Below are 24,548 nucleotides of genomic sequence, written 5' to 3'. Positions count from 1 at the left end.
CCCAGATGTACAAGGCTAGAGGCCCCAGGGGCCCAAATGTTAAAACAAAGGGCCGGCCGTTTCTCAGCAAATAAAGTAGCTACAGGGCTCAGATTTGGTACACAGATAGGTTTTCAGTATTATATTGTCATATGTATATATGTACCCCATATGTCACATAATATGGGCCCCTGGGCCCCAAACGCTAAAACATAGGGCCGGTCGTTACTCTGTAAATAAAGCAGCTTTAGGGCTCAGAGTTAGTACACAGATTGCACCTGAAAATCACATTGTTATATGTACATGTGAGCCCCATATATTACATTTTATGGGCCCCAGTTCCCCAAACTCTAAAACATAGGGCCGGCCGTTACTCTGTAAATAAAGCAGCTTTAGGGCTCAGAATTAGTACACATATTGCACCTGGAAATCACATTGTTATATGTACATGTGAGCCCCATATATTACATTATATGGGCCCCAGGGCCCCAAAACGCTAAAACATAGGGCCGGCCGTTACTCAGTAAATAAAGCAGCTACAGTGCCCAGCTTGAGTCTACTGATAGCACTAGAGAATTAAACTTCAACATATGTCCTGGGCCTCATAAGTCAAATATTATGGGCCCCATGGCCCCAAATGTTAAAACAAAGGGCCGGCCGTTTCTCATCAAATAAAGCAGCTTCCGGGCTCAGAATTTGTACACAGTAGCACCTGAGAATTATATTGTTATTAACACCCACATATCCCCCCACCCTACACATGTAGGACTAAACAGACATATCCGTGTTATAATTATTAATATAATAATTGGAAATACCAGCGTGAAGCGTTAAGGCTGTTCCAGTTAAATTACATACCCATTGGCTGTTCTATTTAATTTTCGTACTCCCTCTGAAATGGTCCCAAAATAGGCTGTTCCGTTTAATTTACATACTCCCTCTAAAATGGCTGTTCCATTTAATTTACATACTCTCTCTGGAATAGTTTTCCCCTAATCACATTGCATAGCCTCATTGTGAATAAGAGAGACTGACAACAGCAATCTATGGAGAGACAACTCCCCTGGCAGGGGACTTTTTACAAGTTCTTTATTTTAAGTACTACGAGAGTGCAACCTGCATTAAATTAAAGCTTGTGACTTGGACTTTCAATTTTTACACTTTTTTTACGACTTTTTACAATTTCTATATTTTAAGTCCTCAGCAATTTGTACACAGATAGCACCTGAGAATTATATTGTTACTAACACCCACGCACGCACCCATCCACCCCACACACGTAGGACTAAACAGACAGACCGTATTATATCATAATTGGAAATACCAGCGTGAAGCGTTAAGGCTGTTCCAGTTAAATTACATACCCATTGGCTGTTCCATTTAATTTACATACTCCCCTGAAATGGCCCCAAAAAGGCTGTTCCGTTTAATTTACATACTCCCTCTGAAATGACTGTTCCGTTTAATTTACATACTCCCTCTGGAATAGTTTCCCCTAATCGTATTGTATAGCCTCGCTGTGAGTAAGAGAGACTGACAACAGCAACCTATGGAGAGTAAGAGAGACGACTCCCCTGGGAGGGGACTTTTTACTATTTCTTTATTTTAAGTGCTACGACAGTGCAACCTACATTCAATTAAAGCTTGTGACTTGGACTTTCACTTTTTACACATTTTCTGCCCAATTGGGCGACTTTTTACAATTTCTTTATTTTAAGTCCTCAGCAAATAAGGACTGTAAGTTTGGGTACACCGATAACATGCGGGTATAGCCGTATTTGTGTACAAATATATAGCCTTCTAGTTATACCCGCATGCGAAGCATGGACGGGTATATTGTTATCCTTTGGTTTCTTCTCCTTCTTCTTCTCCTTCTCCTTCTCCTCCATCAAACACATCATTCTGTCAAGGCTAGCGCTAAAACTACAAAGGCCCTGGGGCCCATATGTGGTACACTTATGGGCCCTACCCTGTAGAAGTGCCTTTTGCCCATCTTGGCCCCAGAGGTCAAAGGTCACGGGCCCCAGGGGCCCAAATGTGAAAATACAAAGCACGCCGTTTCTCATCAAATGAAGCAGCCTCAGGGCTCTCAGTTGGTACACTGATAGCCCTAGGGGCACTCTATATTTACAAATATACAAGAGCCCCATATGTTATATATTATGGGCCCCAGGGGCCCAAATGTTACAATATGGTGCAACAGATTGACAAGCCTAGCTCTAAAAGTACAAGATCACTAGGGCTCATACATGGCATATGTATGGGCCCTAAGTTGTAGATGTGCCTTTTGCCCGTTTTGGCCCCAGATTTACAAGGCTAGGGGCCCCAGGGGCCAAAATGTTAAAACAAAGGGCCGGCCGTTTCTCAGCAAATAAAGTAGCTACAGGGTTCAGATTTGGTACACAGGTAGGTCTTTAGTATTGTATTGTCAAATGTATGTATAACCCCATATGTCACATAATATGGGCCCCAAGGCCCCAAACGCTAAAACATAGGGCCGGCCGTTACTCAGTAAATAAAGCAGCTACAATGCCCAGCTTGAGTTTACTGATAGCACTTGAGAATTATACTTCAACATATGTACATGAGCCTCATAAGTAAAAAAAAATATGGGCCCCAGGGCCCCACATGTTAAAACAAAGGGCCGGCCGTTTCTCATCAGTTAAAGCAGCTTTAGGGCTCAGAGTTTGTACACAGATTGCACCTGAGAATTTCATTGTTATATGTACATATGAGCCCCATATACCACATAATATGGGCCCCAGGGCCCCAAATGCTAAAACATAGGGCCAGCCATTACTCAGTAAATAAAGCAGCTACAGGGTTCAGATTTGGTACACAGATAGGTCTTTAGTATTATATTGTCATATGTATATATAATCCCCATATGTCACATAATATGGGCCCCAGGGCCCCAAACGCTAAAACATAGGGCCGGCCGTTACTCAGTATATAAAGCAGCTACAATGCCCAGCTTGAGTCTACTGATAGCACTTGAGAATCATACTTTAACATATGTACATGAGCCCCATAAGTCATATATATTGGGCCCCAGGGCCCCAAATGTTAAAACAAAGGGCCGGCTGTTTCTCATCAAAGAAAGCAGCTTCCGGGCTCAGAATATGTACACAGATAGCACCTGAGAAGTATATTGTTACTAACACCCACACGCCCATCCACCCCACACACGTAGGACTAAACAGACAGATCGTATTATCATAATTGGAAATACCAGCGTGAAGCGTTAAGGCTGTTCCAGTTAAATTACATACCCATTGGCTGTTCCATTTAATTTACATACTCCCTCTGAAATGGCCCCAAAAGGCTGTTCCGTATAATTTACATACTCCCTCTGAAATGGCTGTTCCATTTAATTTACATACTCCCTCTGGAATAGTTTCCCCTGAATCATATTGCATAGCCTCACTGTGAGTAAGAGAGACTGACAACAGCACCCTATGGAGAATAAGAGAGACGACTCCCCTGTGAGGGGACTTTTTACAATTTCTTTATTTTAAGTGCTACGACAGTGCAACCTACATTCAATTAAAGCTTGTGACTTGGACTTTCACTTTTTACACGTTTTCTGCCCAATTGGGCGACTTTTTACAATTTCTTTATTTTAAGTCCTCAGCAAATAAGGACTGTAAGTTTGGGTACATGCGGGTATAGCCGTGTTTGTGTACAAATATATAGCCTTCTAGTTATACCCGCATGCGAAGCATGGACGGGTATATTGCCATCCTTGGGTTTCATCTTCTCCTCCTCCTCCATCAAACACAACATTCTGTCAAGGCTAGCGTTAAAACTACAAACGCCATGGGGCCCATATGTATTACACTTATGGGCCCTACCCCGTAGAAGTGCCTTTTGCCCATCTTGGCCCTAGAGGTCAAAGGTCACGGGCCCCAGGGGCCCAAATGTTAAAATACAAAGCAGGCCGTTTCTCATCAAATGAAGCAGCCTCAGGGCCCTGAGTTGGAACACTAATAGCCCTAGGGGTACTCTATATTTACAAATATACAAGAGCCCCATATGTTATATATTGTGGGCCCCAAGGGCCCAAATGTTAAAATATGGTGCAACAGATTGACAAGCCTAGCTCAAAAAGTACAAGATCACTAGGGCTCATAAGTGGCATATGTATGGGCCCTAAGTTGTAGATGTGCCTTTTGCCCATTTTGGCCCCAGATGTACAAGGCTAAGGGCCCCAGGGGCTCAAATGTTAAAACAAAGGGCCGGACGTTTCTCAGCAAATAAAGTAGCTACAGGGTTCAGATTTAGTACACAGATAGGACTTTAGTATTATATTTTCATATATATATATAAGTCCTATATGTCACATAATATGAGCCCCAGGGCCCCAAACGCTAAAACATAGGGCCGGCCGTTACTCAGTAAATAAAGCAGCTACAATGCCCAGCTTGAGTGTACTGATAACACTTGAGAATTATACTTCAACATATGTAAATGAGCCCCATAAGTCAATTATTATGGGCCCCAGGGCCCCAAATCTTAAAACAAAGGGCCGGCCGTTTCTCATCAAATAAAGCAGCTTCAGGGCTCAGAGTTTGTACACAGAATGCACCTGAGAATTACATTGTTATATATACATATGGGCCCCATATGTCACATAATATGGGCCACAGGGCCCCAAACGCTAAAACATAGGGCCGGCCGTTACTCAGTAAATAAAGCAGCTACAGTGCCCGGCTTGAGTCTACTGAGAGCACCAGAGAATTATACGTCAATATATGTTCATGAGCCTCATAAGTCAAATACTATGGGCCCAGGGTCCCAAATGTTAAAACAAAGGGCCGGTCGTTTCTCATCAAATTAAGCAGCTTCAGGGCTCAGAGTTTGTACACAGATTGCACCTGAGAATTATATTGTTACTAACACCCACCCCATACACGTAGGACTAAACAGATCCACAGAGAATAGTGTAATTATAATATAGATGACATCAACGTTAAGGCTATTCCAGTTAAATTACATACCCATTGGCTGTTCCATTTAATTTACACACTCCCTCTGTAATGGCCCCAAAATAGGCTGTTCCGTTTAATTTACATACTCCCTCTGAAATGGCTGTTCCATTTAATTTACATACTCCCTCTGGTATAGTTTTCCCCTAATCATATTGCATAGCCTCACTGTGAATAAGAGAGACTGACAACAGCAGGGAGGGGACTTTTTACAATTTCTTTATTTTAAGTGCTACGAGAGTGCAACCTACATTAAATTAAAGCTTGTGACTTGGACTTTCACTTTTTACACATTTTCCGTCCAATTGAGCGACTTTTTATAATTTCTTTATTTTAAGTCCTCAGCAAATAAGGACTCTAAGTTTGGGTACACCGATAACATGCGGGTATAGCCGTATTTGTGTGCAAATATATAGCCTTCTAGTTTGGTTTCTTCTCCTTATACCCGCATGCGAAGCATGGACGGGTATATTGTTATCCTGTGGTTTCTTCTCCTTCTTCTCCTCCTTCTCCTTCTCCATCAAACACATCATTCTGTCAAGGCTAGCGCTAAAACTACAAAGGCCCTGGGGCCCATATGTGGTACACTTATGGGCCCTACCCCGTAGAAGTGCCTTTTGCCCATCTTGGCCCCAGAGGTCAAAGGTCACGGCCCCCAAATGTGAAAATACAAAGCACGCCGTTTCTCATCAAATGAAGCAGCCTCAGGGCCCTGAGTTGGTACACTGATAGCTCTTGGGGCACTCTATATTTACAAATATACAAGAGCCCCATATGTTATATATTATGGGCCCCAGGGGCCCAAATGTTGAAATATGGTGCAACAGATTGACAAGCCTAGCTCTATAAGTATAAGATGACTGGGGCTCATATGTGGCATATGTATGGGCACTAAGTTGTAGATGTGCCTTTTGCCCATTTTGGCCCCATATGTATAAGGCTAGGGGCCCTAGGGGCCTAAATGTTAAAACAAAGGGCCGGCCGTTTCTCAGCAAATAAAGTAGCTACATGGTTCAGATTTGGTACATAGATAGGTCTTTAGTATTATATTGTCATATGTATATATAACCCCCATATGTCTCATAATATGGGCCCCAGGGCCCCAAAAGCTAAAACATAGGGCCGGCCGTTACTCAGTAAATAAAGCAGCTACAATGCCCAGCTTGAGTTTTCTGATAGTACTTGAGAATTATACTTCAACATATGTACATGAGCCCCATAAGTCAAATATTATGGGCCCCAGGGCCCCAAATGTTAAAACAAAGGGCCTGCCGTTTCTTATCAAATAAAGCAGCTTCAGGGTTCAGAGTTTGTACACAGATTGCACCTGAGAATTATGTAGTTATATGTACATATGAGCCCCATATGTCACATAATATGGGTCCAGGGCCCAAAACGCTAAAACAGGGCCGGCAGTAAATAAAGCAGCTACATTATTGGAAATACCAGCGGGAAGCGTTAAGGCTGTTCCAGTTAAATTACATACCCATTGGCTGTTCCATTTAATTTACATACTCCCTCTGAAATGTCCCCCAAAAGGCTGTTCCGTTTAAATTACATACTCCCTCTGAAATGGCTGTTCCATTTAATTTACATACTCCCTCTGGAATAGTTTCCCCTGAATCGTATTGCATAGCCTCACTGTGAGTAAGAGAGACTGACAACAGCAACCTATGGAGAGTAAGAGAGACGACTCCCCTGGGAGGGGACTTTTACAATTTCTTTATTTTAAGTGCTACGACAGTGCAACCTACATTCAATTAAAGCTTGTGACTTGGACTTTCACTTTTTACACGTTTTCTGCCCGATTGGGCGACTTTTTACAATTTCTTTATTTTACGTCCTCAGCAAATAAGGACTTTAAGTTTGGGTACACCGATAACATGCGGGTATAGCCGTATTTGTGTACAAATATATAGCCTTCTAGTTATACCCGCATGCGAAGCATGGACAGGTATATTGTTATCCTTTGGTTTCTTCTCCTTCTTCTTCTCCTCCTCCTTCTCCATCAAACACATCATTCTGTCAAGGCTAGCGCTAAAACTACAAAGGCCCTTAGGCCCATATGTGGTACACTTATGGGCCCTACCCCGTAGAAGTGCCTTTTGCCCATCTTGGCCCCAGAGGTCAAAGGTCACGGGCCCCAGGGGCCCAAATGTGAAAATACAAAGCACGCCGTTTCTCATCAAATGAAGCAGCCTCGGGGCCCTCAGTTGGTACACTGATAGCCCTAGGGGCACTCTATATTTACAAATATACAAGAGCCCCATATGTTATATATTATGGGCCCCAGGGGCCCAAATGTTACAATATGGTGCAACAGATTGACAAGCCTAGCTCTAAAAGTACAAGATCACTAGGGCTCATACATGGCATATGTATGGGCCCTAAGTTGTAGATGTGCCTTTTGCCCGTTTTGGCCCCAGATTTACAAGGCTAGGGGCCCCAGGGGCCAAAATGTTAAAACAAAGGGCCGGCCGTTTCTACGCAAATAAAGTAGCTACAGGGTTCAGATTTGGTACACAGGTAGGTCTTTAGTATTGTATTGTCAAATGTATGTATAACCCCATATGTCACATAATATGGGCCCCAAGGCCCCAAACGCTAAAACATAGGGCCGGCCGTTACTCAGTAAATAAAGCAGCTACAATGCCCAGCTTGAGTTTACTGATAGCACTTGAGAATTATACTTCAACATATGTACATGAGCCTCATAAGTAAAAAAATATGGGCCCCAGGGCCCCACATGTTAAAACAAAGGGCCGGCCGTTTCTCATCAGTTAAAGCAGCTTTAGGGCTCAGAGTTTGTACACAGATTGCACCTGAGAATTTCATTGTTATATGTACATATGAGCCCCATATACCACATAATATGGGCCCCAGGGCCCCAAATGATAAAACATAGGGCCAGCCATTACTCAGTAAATAAAGCAGCTACAGGGTTCAGATTTGGTACACAGATAGGTCTTTAGTATTATATTGTCATATGTATATATAATCCCCATATGTCACATAATATGGGCCCAGGGCCCCAAACGCTAAAACATAGGGCCGGCCGTTACTCAGTATATAAAGCAGCTACAATGCCCAGCTTGAGTCTACTGATAGCACTTGAGAATCATACTTTAACATATGTACATGAGCCCCATAAGTCATATATATTGGGCCCCAGGGCCCCAAATGTTAAAACAAAGGACCGGCCGTTTCTCATCAAAGAAAGCAGCTTCCGGGCTCAGAATATGTACACAGATAGCACCTGAGAAGTATATTGTTACTAACACCCACACGCCCATCCACCCCACACACGTAGGACTAAACAGACAGATCGTATTATCATAATTGGAAATACCAGCGTGAAGCGTTGAGGCTGTTCCAGTTAAATTACATACCCATTGGCTCTTCCATTTACTTTACATCCTCCCTCTGCAATGGCCCCCCAAAAGGCTGTTCCGTTTAATTTACATACTCCCTCTGAAATGGCTGTTCCATTACATACTACCTGAGTAAGAGAGACTGACAACAGCAACCTATGGAGAGTAAGAGAGACGACTCCCCTGGGAGGGGACTTTTACAATTTCTTTATTTTAAGTGCTACGACAGTGCAACCTACATTCAATTAAAGCTTGTGACTTGGACTTTCACTTTTTACACATACAATTTCTTTATTTTAAGTCCTCAGCAAAAAGGACTGTAAGTTTGGGTACACCGATAACATGCGGGTATAGCCGTATTTGTGTACAAATATATAGCCTTCTAGTTATACCCGCATGCGAAGCATGGACGGGTATATTGTTATCCTTTGGTTTCTTCTCCTTCTTCTTCTTCTCCTCCTTCTCCTTCTCCTCCATCAAACACATCATTCTGTCAAGGCTAGCGCTAAAACTACAAAGGCCCTGGGGCCCATATGTGGTAAACTTATGGGCCCTACCCCGTAGAAGTGCCTTTTGCCCATCTTGGCCCCAGAGGTCAAAGGTCACGGGCCCCAGGGGCCCAAATGTGAAAATACAAAGCACGCCGTTTCTCATCAAATGAAGCAGCCTCGAGGCTCTCAGTTGGTACACTGATAGCCCTAGGGGCACTCTATATTTACAAATATACAAGAGCCCCATATGTTATATATTATGGGCCCCAGGGGCCCAAATGTTACAATATGGTGCAACAGATTGACAAGCCTAGCTCTAAAAGTACAAGATCACTAGGGCTAATACATGGCATATGTATGGGCCCTAAGTTGTAGATGTGCCTTTTGCCCGTTTTGGCCCCAGATTTACAAGGCTAGGGGCCCCAGGGCCAAAATGTTAAAACAAAGGGCCGGCCGTTTCTCAGCAAATAAAGTAGCTACAGGGTTCAGATTTGGTACACAGGTAGGTCTTTATTATTGTGTTGTCGAATGTATGTATAACCCCCATATGTCACATAATATGGGCCCCAAGGCCCCAAACGCTAAAACATAGGGCCGGCCGTTACTCAGTAAATAAAGCAGCTACAATGCCCAGCTTGACTTTACTGATAGCACTTGAGAATTATACTTCAACATATGTACATGAGCCTCATAAGTAAAAAAATATGGGCCCCAGGGCCCCACATGTTAAAACAAAGGGCCGGCTGTTTCTCATCAGTTAAAGCAGCTTTAGGGCTCAGAGTTTGTACACAGATTGCACCTGAGAATTTCATTGTTATATGTACATATGAGCCCCATATACCACATAATATGGGCCCTAGGGCCCCAAATGCTAAAACATAGGGCCAGCCATTACTCAGTAAATAAAGCAGCTACAGGGTTCAGATTTGGTACACAGATAGGTCTTTAGTATTATATTGTCATATGTATATATAATCCCCATATGTCACATAATATGGGCCCCAGGGCCCCAAACGCTAAAACATAGGGCCGGCCGTTACTCAGTATATAAAGCAGCTACAATGCCCAGCTTGAGTCTACTGATAGCACTTGAGAATCATACTTTAACATATGTACATGAGCCCCATAAGTCATATATATTGGGCCCCAGGGCCCCAAATGTTAAAACAAAGGGCCGGCCGTTTCTCATCAAAGAAAGCAGCTTCCGGGCTCAGAATATGTACACAGATAGCACCTGAGAAGTATATTGTTACTAACACCCACACGCCCATCCACTCCACACACGTAGGACTAAACAGACAGATCGTATTATCATAATTGGAAATACCAGCGTGATGCGTTAAGGCTGTTCCAGTTAAATTACATACCCATTGGCTGTTCCATTTAATTTACATACTCCCTCTGAAATGGCCCCCAAAAGGCTGTTCCGTATAATTTACATACTCCCTCTGAAATGGCTGTTCCATTTAATTTACATACTCCCTCTGGAATAGTTTCAACTGAATCATATTGCATAGCCTCACTGTGAGTAAGAGAGACTGACAACAGCACCTATGGAGAATAAGAGAGACGACTCCCCTGTGAGGGGACTTTTTACAATTTCTTTATTTTAAGTGCTACGACAGTGCAACCTACATTCAATTAAAGCTTGTGACTTGGACTTTCACTTTTTACACATTTTCTGCCCAATTGGGCGACTTTTTACAATTTCTTTATTTTAAGTCCTCAGCAAATAAGGACTGTAAGTTTGGGTACATGCGGGTATAGCCGTATTTGTGTACAAATATATAGCCTTCTAGTTCTTCTCCTTCTCCTTCTCCATCAAACACATCATTCTGTCAAGGCTAGCGCTAAAACTACAAAGGCCCTGGGGCCCATATGTGGTACACTTATGGGCCCTACCCCGTAGAAGTGCCTTTTGCCCATCTTGGCCCCAGGGGTCAAAGGTCACGGGCCCCAGGGGCCTAAATGTGAAAATACAAAGCACGCCGTTTCTCATCAAATGAAGCAGCCTCAGGGCCCTCAGTTGGTACACTGATAGCCCTAGGGGCACTCTATATTTACAAATATACAAGAGCCCCATATGTTATATATTATGGGCCCCAGGGGCCCAAATGTTACAATATGGTGCAACAGATTGACAAGCCTAGCTCTAAAAGTACAAGATCACTAGGGCTCATACATGGCATATGTATGGGCCCTAAGTTGTAGATGTGCCTTTTGCCCGTTTTGGCCCCAGATTTACAAGGCTAGGGGCCCCAGGGGCCAAAATGTTAAAACAAAGGGCCGGCCGTTTCTCAGCAAATAAAGTAGCTACAGGGTTCAGATTTGGTACACAGGTAGGTCTTTAGTATTATATTGTCAAATGTATGTATAACCCCATATGTCACATAATATGGGCCCCAAGGCCCCAAACGCTAAAACATAGGGCCGGCCGTTACTCAGTAAATAAAGCAGCTACAATGCCCAGCTTGAGTTTACTGATAGCACTTGAGAATTTTACTTCAACATTATGTACATGAGCCTCATAAGTAAAAAAATATGGGCCCCAGGGCCCCACATGTTAAAACAAAGGGCCGGCCGTTTCTCATCAATTAAAGCAGCTTTAGGGCTCAGAGTTTGTACACAGATTGCACCTGAGAATTACATTGTTATATGTACATATGAGCCCCATATACCACATAATATGGGCCCCAGGGCCCCAAATGCTAAAACATAGGGCCAGCCATTACTCAGTAAATAAAGCAGCTACATGGTTCAGATTTGGTACACAGATAGGTCTTTAGTATTATATTGTCATATGTATATATAATCCCCATATGTCACATAATATGGGCCCCAGGGCCCCAAACGCTAAAACATAGGGCCGGCCGTTACTCAGTAAATAAAGCAGCTACAATGCCCAGCTTGAGTCTACTGATAGCACTTGAGAATCATACTTTAACATATGTACATGAGCCCCATAAGTCATATATATTGGGCCCCAGGGCCCCAAATGTTAAAACAAAGGGCCGGCCGTTTCTCATCAATGAAAGCAGCTTCCGTGCTCAGAATATGTACACAGATAGCACCTGAGAAGTATATTGTTACTAACACCCACACACCCATCCACCCCACACACGTAGGACTAAACAGACAGATCGTATTATCATAATTGGAAATACCAGCGTGAAGCGTTAAGGCTGTTCCAGTTAAATTACATACCCATTGGCTGTTCCATTTAATTTTCATACTCCCTCTGAAATGGCCCCAAAAGGCTGTTCCGTATAATTTACATACTCCCTCTGAAATGGCTGTTCCATTTAATTTACATACTCCCTCTGGAATAGTTTCCCCTGAATCATATTGCATAGCCTCACTGTGAGTAAGAGAGACTATTACCAATTGGCTGTTCCATTTAATTTACATACTCCCTCTGAAATGTCCCCAAAAAGGCTGTTCCGTTTAATTTACATACTCCCTCTGAAATGGCTGTTCCATCTAATTTACATACTCCCTCTGGAAAAGGGGACTTTTTACAATTTCTTTATTTTAAGTCCTCAGCAAATAAGGACTGTAAGCTTGGGTAGACCGATAACATGCGGGTATAGCCGTATTTGTGTACAAATATATAGCCTTCTAGTTTCTTCTCCTCCTCCTTTTCCTCCTCCTCCTTCTCCATCAAACACATCATTCTGTCAAGGCTAGCGCTAAAACTACAAAGGCCTTGGAGCCCATATGTGGTACACTTATGGGCCCTACCCCGTAGAAGTGCCTTTTGCCCATCTTGGCCCCAGAGGTCAAAGGTCACGGGCCCCAGGGGCCCAAATGTGAAAATACAAAGCACGCCGTTTCTCATCAAATGAAGTAGCCTCAGGGCCCTGAGTTGGTACACTGATAGCCCTAGGGATACTCTATATTTACAAATATACAAGGGTCCCATATGTTATATATTGTGGGCCCCAAGGGCCCAAATGTTAAAATATGGTGAAACAGATTGACAAGCCTAGCTCTAAAAGTACAAGATCGCTAGAGCTCATAAGTAGCATATGTATGGGCCCTAAGTTGTAGATGTGCCTTTTTCCCATTTTGGCCCCAGATGTACAAGGCTAGGGGCCCCAGGGTCCCAAATGTTAAAACAAAGGGCCGGCCGTTCCTCAGCAAATACAGTAGCTAAAGGGTTCAGATTTGGTAAGCAGATAGGTCTTTAGTATTATATTGTCATATGTATATATATAATCCCCATATATGTCACATAATATGGGCCCCATGGCCCCAAACGCTAAAACATAGGGCCGGCCGTTACTCAGTAAATAAAGCAGCTACAATGCCCAGCTTGAGTCTACTGATAACACTTGAGAATCATACTTCAACATATGTACATGAGCCCCATAAGTCATATATATTGGGCCCTAGGGCCCCAAATGTTAAAACAAAGGGCCGGCCGTTTCTCATCATATAAAGCAGCTTTATGGCTCAGAGTTGGTACACAGATTGCACCTGAGAACTACATTGTTATATGTACATATGAGCCCCATATATCACATAATATTGGCCCCAGGGCCCCAAACGCTAAAACATAGGGCCGGCCGTTACTCAGTAAATAAAGTAGCTACAGTGGCCAGCTTGAGTCTACTGATAGCACTAGAAAATTATACTTCAACATAATTATGTACATGGGCCTCATAAATCAAATATTATGGGCCCCAGGGCCCCAAATGTTAAAAGGTACACCGATAACATGCGGGTATAGCCGTATTTGTGTACAAATATATAGCCTTCTAGTTATACCCGTATGCAGAGCATGCAGGGTATCTTCCCATCCTTGGGTTTCATCTTCTCCTCCTCCTTCTCCTCCTCCTCCATCAAACACATTATTCTGTCAAGGCTAGCGCTAAAACTACAAGGGCCCCAGGGCCCATATGTGGTACACTCATGGGCCCTACCCCGCAGATGTGCCTTTTGCCCATCTCGGCCCCAGAGGTCAAAGGTCACGGGCCCCAGGGGCCCAAATGTAAAAACACAAACCATGTCGTTTCTCATCAGATGGAGCAACCTCAGGGCCGTGAGTTGGTACACTGATAGCCCCAGGGGTACTCTATAAATACAAGTATACATGAGCCCCATATGTTATATATTATGGGCCCCAGGGGCCCAAATGTTAAAAATAAGGGGCAACAGATTGACAAGCCTAGCTCTAAAGCTACAAGGGCACTAGGGCTCATATGTTGCACATGTATAAGCCCTAAATTGTAGATGTGCCTTTTGCCCATTTTGGCCCCAGATGTACAAGGCTAGAGGCCCCAGGGGCCCAAAGGTTAAAACAAAGGGCCGGCCGTTTCTCAGCAAATAAAGTAGCTACAGGGCTCAGATTTGGTACACAGATAGGTCTTCAGTATTATATTGTCATATGTACATATGTACCCCATATGTCACATAATATGGGCCCCTGGGCCCCAAACGCTAAAACATAGGACAGGTCGTTACTCTGTAAATAAAGCAGCTTTAGGGCTCAGAGTTAGTACACAGATTGCACCTGAAAATCACATTGTTATATGTACATGTGAGCCCTATATATTACATTATATGGGCCCCAGGGCCCCAAACGCTAAAACATAGGGCCGGCCGTTACTCTGTAAATAAAGCAGCTTTAGGGCTCAGAGTTAGTACACAGATTGCACCTGAAAATCACATTGTTATATGTACATGTGAGCCCCATATATTACATTATATGGGCCCCAGGGCCCCAAAAGCTAAAACATAGGGCCGGCCGTTACTCTGTAAATAAAGCAGCTTTAGGGCTCAGAGTTAGTACACAGATTGCACCTGAAAATCACATTGTTATATGTACATGTGAGCCCCATATATTACATTATATGGGCCCCAGGGCCCCAAACGCTAAAACATAGGGCCGGCCGTTACTCAGTAAATAAAGCAGCTACAGTGCCCAGCTTGAGTCTACTGATAGCACTAGAGAATTAAACTTCAACATATGTCCATGGGCCTCATAAGTCAAATATTATGGGCCCCCATGGCCCCAAATGTTAAAACAAAGGGCCGGCCGTTTCTCATCAAATAAAGCAGCTTCCGGGCTCAGAATTTGTACACGTAGGACTAAACAGACGTATTATAATTATTAATATAATAATTGGAAATACCAGCGTGAAGCGTTAAGGCTGTTCCAGTTAAATTACATACCCATTGGCTGTTCCATTTAATTTACATACTCCCTCTGAAATGGTCCCCCAAAAGGCTGTTCCGTTTAATTTACATACTCCCTCTGAAATGGCTGTTCCATTTAATTTACATACTACCTGAGTAAGAGAGACTGACAACAGCAACCTATGGAGAGTAAGAGAGACGACTCCCTGGGAGGGGACTTTTACAATTTCTTTATTTTAAGTGCTACGACAGTGCAACCTACATTCAATTAAAGCTTGTGACTTGGACTTTCACTTTTTACACATACAATTTATTTATTTTAAGTCCTCAGCAAAAAAGGACTGTAAGTTTGGGTACACCGATAACATGCGGGTATAGCCGTATTTGTGTACAAATATATAGCCTTCTAGTTTGGTTTCTTCTCCTTCTTCTCCATCAAACACATCATTCTGTCAAGGCTAGCGCTAAAACTACAAAGGCCCTGGGGCCCATATGTGGTACACTTATGGGCCCTACCCCTGTAGAAGTGCCTTTTGCCCATCTTGGCCCCAGGGGTCAAGGTCACGGCCCCAGGGGCCCAAATGTGAAAATACAAAGCACGCCGTTTCTCATCAAATGAAGCAGCCTCAGGGCCCTCAGTTGGTACACTGATAGCCCTAGGGGCACTCTATATTTACAAATATACAAGAGCCCCATATGTTATATATTATGGGCCCCAGGGGCCCAAATGTTACAATATGGTGCAACAGATTGACAAGCCTAGCTCTAAAAGTACAAGATCACTAGGGCTCATACATGGCATATGTATGGGTCCTAAGTTGTAGATGTGCCTTTTGCCCGTTTTGGCCCCAGATTTACAAGGCTAGGGGCCCCAGGGGCCAAAATGTTAAAACAAAGGGCCGGCCGTTTCTCAGCAAATAAAGTAGCTACAGGGTTCAGATTTGGTACACAGGTAGGTCTTTAGTATTATATTGTCAAATGTATGTATAACCCCCATACGTCACATAATATGGGCCCCAAGGCCCCAAACGCTAAAACATATGGCCGGCCGTTACTCAGTAAATAAAGCAGCTACAATGCCCAGCTTGAGTTTACTGATAGCACTTGAGAATTATACTTCAACATTATGTACATGAGCCTCATAAGTAAAAAAATATGGGCCCCAGGGCCCCAAATGCTAAAACATAGGGCCAGCCATTACTCAGTAAATAAAGCAGCTACATGGTTCAGATTTGGTACACAGATATGTCTTTAGTATTATCTTGTCATATGTATATATAATCCCCATATGTCACATAATATGGGCCCCAGGGCTCCAAACGCTAAAACATAGGGCCGGCCGTTACTCAGTAAATAAAGCAGCTACAATGCCCAGCTTGAGTCTACTGATAGCACTTGAGAATCATACTTTAACATATGTACATGAGCCCCATAAGTCATATATATTGGGCCCCAGGGCCCCAAATGTTAAAACAAAGGGCCGGCCGTTTCTCATCAAAGAAAGCAGCTTCCGTGCTCAGAATATGTACACAGATAGCACCTGAGAAGTAAATTATTACATCATAATCTTTCTGATTCGTTCGGATAGGCCTATACTCAGCAAACGCAAGTTTTACAGAAAACATTTATATGTTAGGTTATATTATAAAGGGTACAGAACGTTTTAATAAAATTCAAAAACATTTTAGAAAACATGCTGCAAACATTGTAATATTTCTTTAAAAATTATATTTGTAGTATTTTTGAATTAGGAGACAAAAACGAGATTTGACTTAGTATCATACAGTAGAGTCATAATTACGAAATGTGTGTAATTTAGCAAATGAGGTGTTTTCAGTGACCATTCCTAAATATTCAACTTCTTTATCAACAATTTTATTATGATTCGAATGAATATTATATACTTCCAAATCGTGTGCAATACGAAGCTCATACAACATTTTGTTTTTAAGTTATGGGACAAATATGACATTTTAGAGCAGTTTAGAGCCATAATGTGTGTAATTTAGCAAATGAGGTGTTTTCAGTGACCATTCCCTAAATATTCCAACTTCTTATTCAACAATTTTGTTATGATTCCAAAGCCCAATATCAACTCTCAAATCGTGTGCAATATGAAGCTCATACGACATTCCGTTTTTGAGTTATGACAAAAAAACGAAATTTATATGAAATATTTTGCATTCGGTAGAGACAATCAACGAAATATGTCTTGGAACGCTTGCGTGTAAATAACGGAAAACTCTCACCCCCTCTCCCCCGTTCAATGTTGAGAAATGCCAATGTCTTCAGCGGTTTCCCAATGTGTTCCAACATTGATTGATGGGGAGAGGGGAAGGGCAAATCATTGTTGTAGATGTCATGCTTGTTTCCAGGCAAAATATACGTCATTTCCATGATCATATAAAATTCTGCACGGGATTTCGACAGAGTGTACCAAGCGTTCCAAGGACTTTTTCGTAGATTGTCTCTGCCGAATGCAAAATATTTCATCTAAATTTCGTTTTTGTCTCATAACTCAAAAACGGAATGTCGTATGAGCTTCACATTACACACGATTTGAGAGTGGATTATATGCTTTGGAATCATAACAAAATTGTTGATAAAGAAATTGGTTTATTTAGGAAGTAGTCACCTTAATCACCCCCTATGTTAAAATACACACATTTCGCAATTATAGCTCTAAAATGCTCTAAAATGTCGTCTTTGTCCCATAGCTCAAAAACAGAATGTTGTATGAGCTTCATATTGCACAGGATTTGGTAGCAGACCATGTACTTAGAAATCATAATACAATTGTTGATAAAGAAATTGGTTGGTTCAGGAGTGGACACTGAAACACCCCATACCCTAACATACAGGCATTTAATGAAATTTTATGCTATATCTCAAAACCGAGAAATCGTATCACGGCTCTAAGCTGCATGATTCCGAGTTGTTTAATTTATTTTTTTAATTAATATTTAAAGTTCACCTTCATAGCACTTGTTAAATAGGTGAACGAGCGTTAGAAAACAGAAAAATGAGTTTTAATTAGATACTAAAACCGCATGTACGTTAAGATTGTAAAGAAGTAAATAATAAACTACGACTATCTTCAGTAGATAGCATTAACTTGTTTTTGACATGATGTAACAACTATCTTCAGCAGATTTGTGCTTCACATTTTTTGTGTATGGGGTGTGTGTATAATGTGGGCGTGCGTGCGTGCGAGGTGTTGGGCGTGGGATGTATGTGTGGGTAGGGTGGAGGAGGTTTGTAGGACTATTATAAGATCACATTTAAATCGGAAAGTATTTCATTTGGGGGGCTTTTGGGAAGGAAGGAAAGAAAGAAATAATTAAATTAATTAATCAAACATAGAGAAAGAAAGAAAGAAAGGAAGAAAGAAAGACAGACAAAATAAATCAAAAATGTATACTTCATGTATTTATGATAAACAAATATTTTCACCGGGTTCACCGTCGCAAATAATAAATGAAACAGAAAAAGTAATACCGCCTGGGAATCGAACCCAGGACCTCATGTTTACAAAACCTATGCCTTAACCACTTAGCCACGTGAGCTTCGTGATTAAGCTGCTTGCAATTTGAACCTATAAGCGGTCACTTCAATCCTTTTCCACGTTCATGTTTTTATTTATTTCAAATGTCTTTCGTTCAATCATTCATTCATTCATTCATTCATTCATTCATTCATTTTTCTTTCCTTCTTTCTTTCTTTTTTTTTTTTCCTTTTTTTCTTTCTCCTTCTTTCTTTCTTTCTTTCTTTCTTTCTTTAGTTATTTTTAATACAAAGAAAGAAAAAAAAGCATAGAAAATAATGAATGCATAATTTACCAATGATTCACGCAATTAAAACACGAATAGTGAAAGGGTGTAAAGTGTAAACCCATAATGGTAATCTGTAATGGTAAACTGCTACATTGAATAACGTGCATACTGAGCAGTTTGCCCTGCATTGATATTAATATATACGTATAGATATTTATTTCAATTCAAAATGGCAAACTGTTAACAAATGTCATAAATGCGATCAATTTGTCATTCCTTTTGTATTCAAACATTCTCAATTGGTATAGCCAAGGTAAACGAACGTCACGCTTCATGAGATTCGGACAAAAAATCATAAAATGTCGATTTTGGACCATTTTGTCATTATGGTAAACTGATGCACTTTGCCATTTCCACTATACAGGTTTACACTTTCCCCGCTACTTGACTACTATAAAAGACCAAAACTGGTTACTTCGATTGCGAAATGACAGCGTGGCGCAACGGCTTAGACCTTCGACTCATAATCTTTTGACTATTGATTGATGTGAATGGTTCGAGTCCCCGTGGTGGTCTATTTTTTCTTTAAGTGTATTTAATTGTTGTTTTCTTTTTTTTTTTCTCACCGCAAAAGCGTATTTTATTATAAATAATATTCAGAAATGAGTTGTTTCAAATTATTACATCATAATCTTTCTGATTCGTTCGGATAGGCCTATACTCAGCAAACGCAAGTTTTACAGAAAACATTTATATGTTAGGTTATATTATAAAGGGTACAGAACGTTTTAATAAAATTCAAAAACATTTTAGAAAACATGCTGCAAACATTGTAATATTTCTTTAAAAATTATATTTGTAGTATTTTTGAATTAGGAGACAAAAACGAGATTTGACTTAGTATCATACAGTAGAGTCATAATTACGAAATGTGTGTAATTTAGCAAATGAGGTGTTTTCAGTGACCATTCCCTAAATATTCCAACTTCTTTATCAACAATTTTATTATGATTCGAATGAATATTATATACTTCCAAATCGTGTGCAATACGAAGCTCATACAACATTTTGTTTTTAAGTTATGGGACAAATATGACATTTTAGAGCAGTTTAGAGCCATAATGTGTGTAATTTAGCAAATGAGGTGTTTTCAGTGACCATTCCTAAATATTCCAACTTCTTATTCAACAATTTTGTTATGATTCCAAAGCCCAATATCAACTCTCAAATCGTGTGCAATATGAAGCTCATACGACATTCCGTTTTTGAGTTATGACAAAAAAAACGAAATTTATATGAAATATTTTGCATTCGGTAGAGACAATCAACGAAATATGTCTTGGAACGCTTGCGTGTAAATAACGGAAAACTCTCACCCCCTCTCCCCCGTTCAATGTTGAGAAATGCCAATGTCTTCAGCGGTTTCCCAATGTGTTCCAACATTGATTGATGGGGAGAGGGGAAGGGCAAATCATTGTTGTAGATGTCATGCTTGTTTCCAGGCAAAATATACGTCATTTCCATGATCATATAAAATTCTGCACGGGATTTCGACAGAGTGTACCAAGCGTTCCAAGGACTTTTTTCGTAGATTGTCTCTGCCGAATGCAAAATATTTCATCTAAATTTCGTTTTTGTCTCATAACTCAAAAACGGAATGTCGTATGAGCTTCACATTACACACGATTTGAGAGTGGATTATATGCTTTGGAATCATAACAAAATTGTTGATAAAGAAATTGGTTTATTTAGGAAGTAGTCACCTTAATCACCCCCTATGTTAAAATACACACATTTCGCAATTATAGCTCTAAAATGCTCTAAAATGTCGTCTTTGTCCCATAGCTCAAAAACAGAATGTTGTATGAGCTTCATATTGCACAGGATTTGGTAGCAGACCATGTACTTAGAAATCATAATACAATTGTTGATAAAGAAATTGGTTGGTTCAGGAGTGGACACTGAAACACCCCATACCCTAACATACAGGCATTTAATGAAATTTTTATGCTATATCTCAAAACCGAGAAATCGTATCACGGCTCTAAGCTGCATGATTCCGAGTTGTTTAATTTATTTTTTTTAATTAATATTTAAAGTTCACCTTCATAGCACTTGTTAAATAGGTGAACGAGCGTTAGAAAACAGAAAAATGAGTTTTAATTAGATACTAAAACCGCATGTACGTTAAGATTGTAAAGAAGTAAATAATAAACTACGACTATCTTCAGTAGATAGCATTAACTTGTTTTTGACATGATGTAACAACTATCTTCAGCAGATTTGTGCTTCACATTTTTTTTTTTGGGGTGTGTGTATAATGTGGGCGTGCGTGCGTGCGAGGTGTTGGGCGTGGGATGTATGTGGGGTAGGGTGGAGGAGGTTTGTAGGACTATTATAAGATCACATTTAAATCGGAAAGTATTTCATTTGGGGGCTTTTGGGAAGGAAGGAAAGAAAGAAATAATTAAATTAATTAATCAAACATAGAGAAAGAAAGAAAGAAAGGAAGAAAGAAAGACATAAAAATAAATCAAAAATGTATACTTCATGTATTTATGATAAACAAATATTTTCACCGGGTTCACCGTCGCAAATAATAAATGAAACAGAAAAAGTAATACCGCCTGGGAATCGAACCCAGGACCTCATGTTTACAAAACCTATGCCTTAACCACTTAGCCACGTGAGCTTCGTGATTAAGCTGCTTGCAATTTGAACCTATAAGCGGTCACTTCAATCCTTTTCCACGTTCATGTTTTTATTTATTTCAAATGTCTTTCGTTCAATCATTCATTCATTCATTCATTCATTCATTCATTCATTCATTCATTCATTCATTTTTTTTTCCTTCTTTCTTTCTTTTTCTTTTTTTTTTTTTTCTTTCTTTCCTTCTTTCTTTCTTTCTTTCTTTCTTTCTTTAGTTATTTTTAATACAAAGAAAGAAAAAAAGAAGCATAGAAAATAATGAATGCATAATTTACCAATGATTCACGCAATTAAAACACGAATAGTGAAAGGGTGTAAAGTGTAAACCCATAATGGTAATCTGTAATGGTAAACTGCTACATTGAATAACGTGCATACTGAGCAGTTTGCCCTGCATTGATATTAATATATACGTATAGATATTTATTTCAATTCAAAATGGCAAACTGTTAACAAATGTCATAAATGCGATCAATTTGTCATTCCTTTTGTATTCAAACATTCTCAATTGGTATAGCCAAGGTAAACGAACGTCACGCTTCATGAGATTCGGCCTAAAAACCATAAAATGTCGATTTTGGACCATTTTGTCATTATGGTAAACTGATGCACTTTGCCATTTCCACTATACATGTTTACACTTTCCCCGCTACTTGACTACTATAAAAGACCAAAACTGGTTACTTCGATTGCGAAATGACAGCGTGGCGCAACGGCTTAGACCTTCGACTCATAATCTTTTGACTATTGATTGATGTGAATGGTTCGAGTCCCCGTGGTGGTCTATTTTTCTTTAAGTGTATTTAATTGTTGTTTTTTTTTTTTCTCACCGCAAAAGCGTATTTTATTATAAATAATATTCAGAAATGAGTTGTTTCAAATTATTACATCATAATCTTTCTGATTCGTTCGGATAGGCCTATACTCAGCAAACGCAAGTTTTACAGAAAACATTTATATGTTAGGTTATATTATAAAGGGTACAGAACGTTTTAATAAAATTCAAAAACATTTTAGAAAACATGCTGCAAACATTGTAATATTTCTTTAAAAATTATATTTGTAGTATTTTTTAATTAGGAGACAAAAACGAGATTTGACTTAGTATCATACAGTAGAGTCATAATTACGAAATGTGTGTAATTTAGCAAATGAGGTGTTTTCAGTGACCATTCCTAAATATTCCAACTTCTTTATCAACAATTTTATTATGATTCGAATGAATATTATATACTTCCAAATCGTGTGCAATACGAAGCTCATACAACATTTTGTTTTTAAGTTATGGGACAAATATGACATTTTAGAGCAGTTTAGAGCCATAATGTGTGTAATTTAGCAAATGAGGTGTTTTCAGTGACCATTCCTAAATATTCCAACTTCTTATTCAACAATTTTGTTATGATTCCAAAGCCCAATATCAACTCTCAAATCGTGTGCAATATGAAGCTCATACGACATTCCGTTTTTGAGTTATGACAAAAAAAACGAAATTTATATGAAATATTTTGCATTCGGTAGAGACATGTCTCTGCCGAATGCAAAATATTTCATCTAAATTTCGTTTTTGTCTCATAACTCAAAAACGGAATGTCGTATGAGCTTCACATTACACACGATTTGAGAGTGGATTATATGCTTTGGAATCATAACAAAATTGTTGATAAAGAAATTGGTTTATTTAGGAAGTAGTCACCTTAATCACCCCCTATGTTAAAATACACACATTTCTGCAATTATAGCTCTAAAATGCTCTAAAATGTCGTCTTTGTCCCATAGCTCAAAAACAGAATGTTGTATGAGCTTCATATTGCACAGGATTTGGTAGCAGACCATGTACTTAGAAATCATAATACAATTGTTGATAAAGAAATTGGTTGGTTCAGGGAGTGGACACTGAAACACCCCATACCCTAACATACAGGCATTTAATGAAATTTTTATGCTATATCTCAAAACCGAGAAATCGTATCACGGCTCTAAGCTGCATGATTCCGAGTTGTTTAATTTATTTTTTTTAATTAATATTTAAAGTTCACCTTCATAGCACTTGTTAAATAGGTGAACGAGCGTTAGAAAACAGAAAAATGAGTTTTAATTAGATACTAAAACCGCATGTACGTTAAGATTGTAAAGAAGTAAATAATAAACTACGACTATCTTCAGTAGATAGCATTAACTTGTTTTTGACATGATGTAACAACTATCTTCAGCAGATTTGTGCTTCACATATTTGTGTATGGGGTGTGTGTATAATGTGGGCGTGCGTGCGTGCGAGGTGTTGGGCGTGGGATGTATGTGGGGTAGGGTGGAGGAGGTTTGTAGGACTATTATAAGATCACATTTAAATCGGAAAGTATTTCATTTGGGGGCTTTTGGGAAGGAAGGAAAGAAAGAAATAATTAAATTAATTAATCAAACATAGAGAAAGAAAGAAAGAAAGGAAGAAAGAAAGACATAAAAATAAATCAAAATGTATACTTCATGTATTTATGATAAACAAATATTTTCACCGGGTTCACCGTCGCAAATAATAAATGAAACAGAAAAAGTAATACCGCCTGGGAATCGAACCCAGGACCTCATGTTTACAAAACCTATGCCTTAACCACTTAGCCACGTGAGCTTCGTGATTAAGCTGCTTGCAATTTGAACCTATAAGCGGTCACTTCAATCCTTTTCCACGTTCATGTTTTTATTTATTTCAAATGTCTTTCGTTCAATCATTCATTCATTCATTCATTCATTCATTTTCTTTCCTTCTTTCTTTTTTTTTTCTTTTTTTCCTTTTTTCCTTCTTTCTTTCTTTCTTTCTTTCTTTCTTTCTTTCTTTAGTTATTTTTAATACAAAGAAAGAAAAAAAGAAGCATAGAAAATAATGAATGCATAATTTACCAATGATTCACGCAATTAAAACACGAATAGTGAAAGGGTGTAAAGTGTAAACCCATAATGGTAATCTGTAATGGTAAACTGCTACATTGAATAACGTGCATACTGAGCAGTTTGCCCTGCATTGATATTAATATATACGTATAGATATTTATTTCAATTCAAAATGGCAAACTGTTAACAAATGTCATAAATGCGATCAAT

The sequence above is a fragment of the Amphiura filiformis genome, chromosome 4 (assembly GCF_039555335.1).
Source record: "Amphiura filiformis chromosome 4, Afil_fr2py, whole genome shotgun sequence".
Taxonomy (NCBI): domain Eukaryota; kingdom Metazoa; phylum Echinodermata; class Ophiuroidea; order Amphilepidida; family Amphiuridae; genus Amphiura; species Amphiura filiformis.
The sequence above is the reverse complement of the archived record's forward strand: the minus strand, read 5'-3'. Positions refer to the sequence as shown.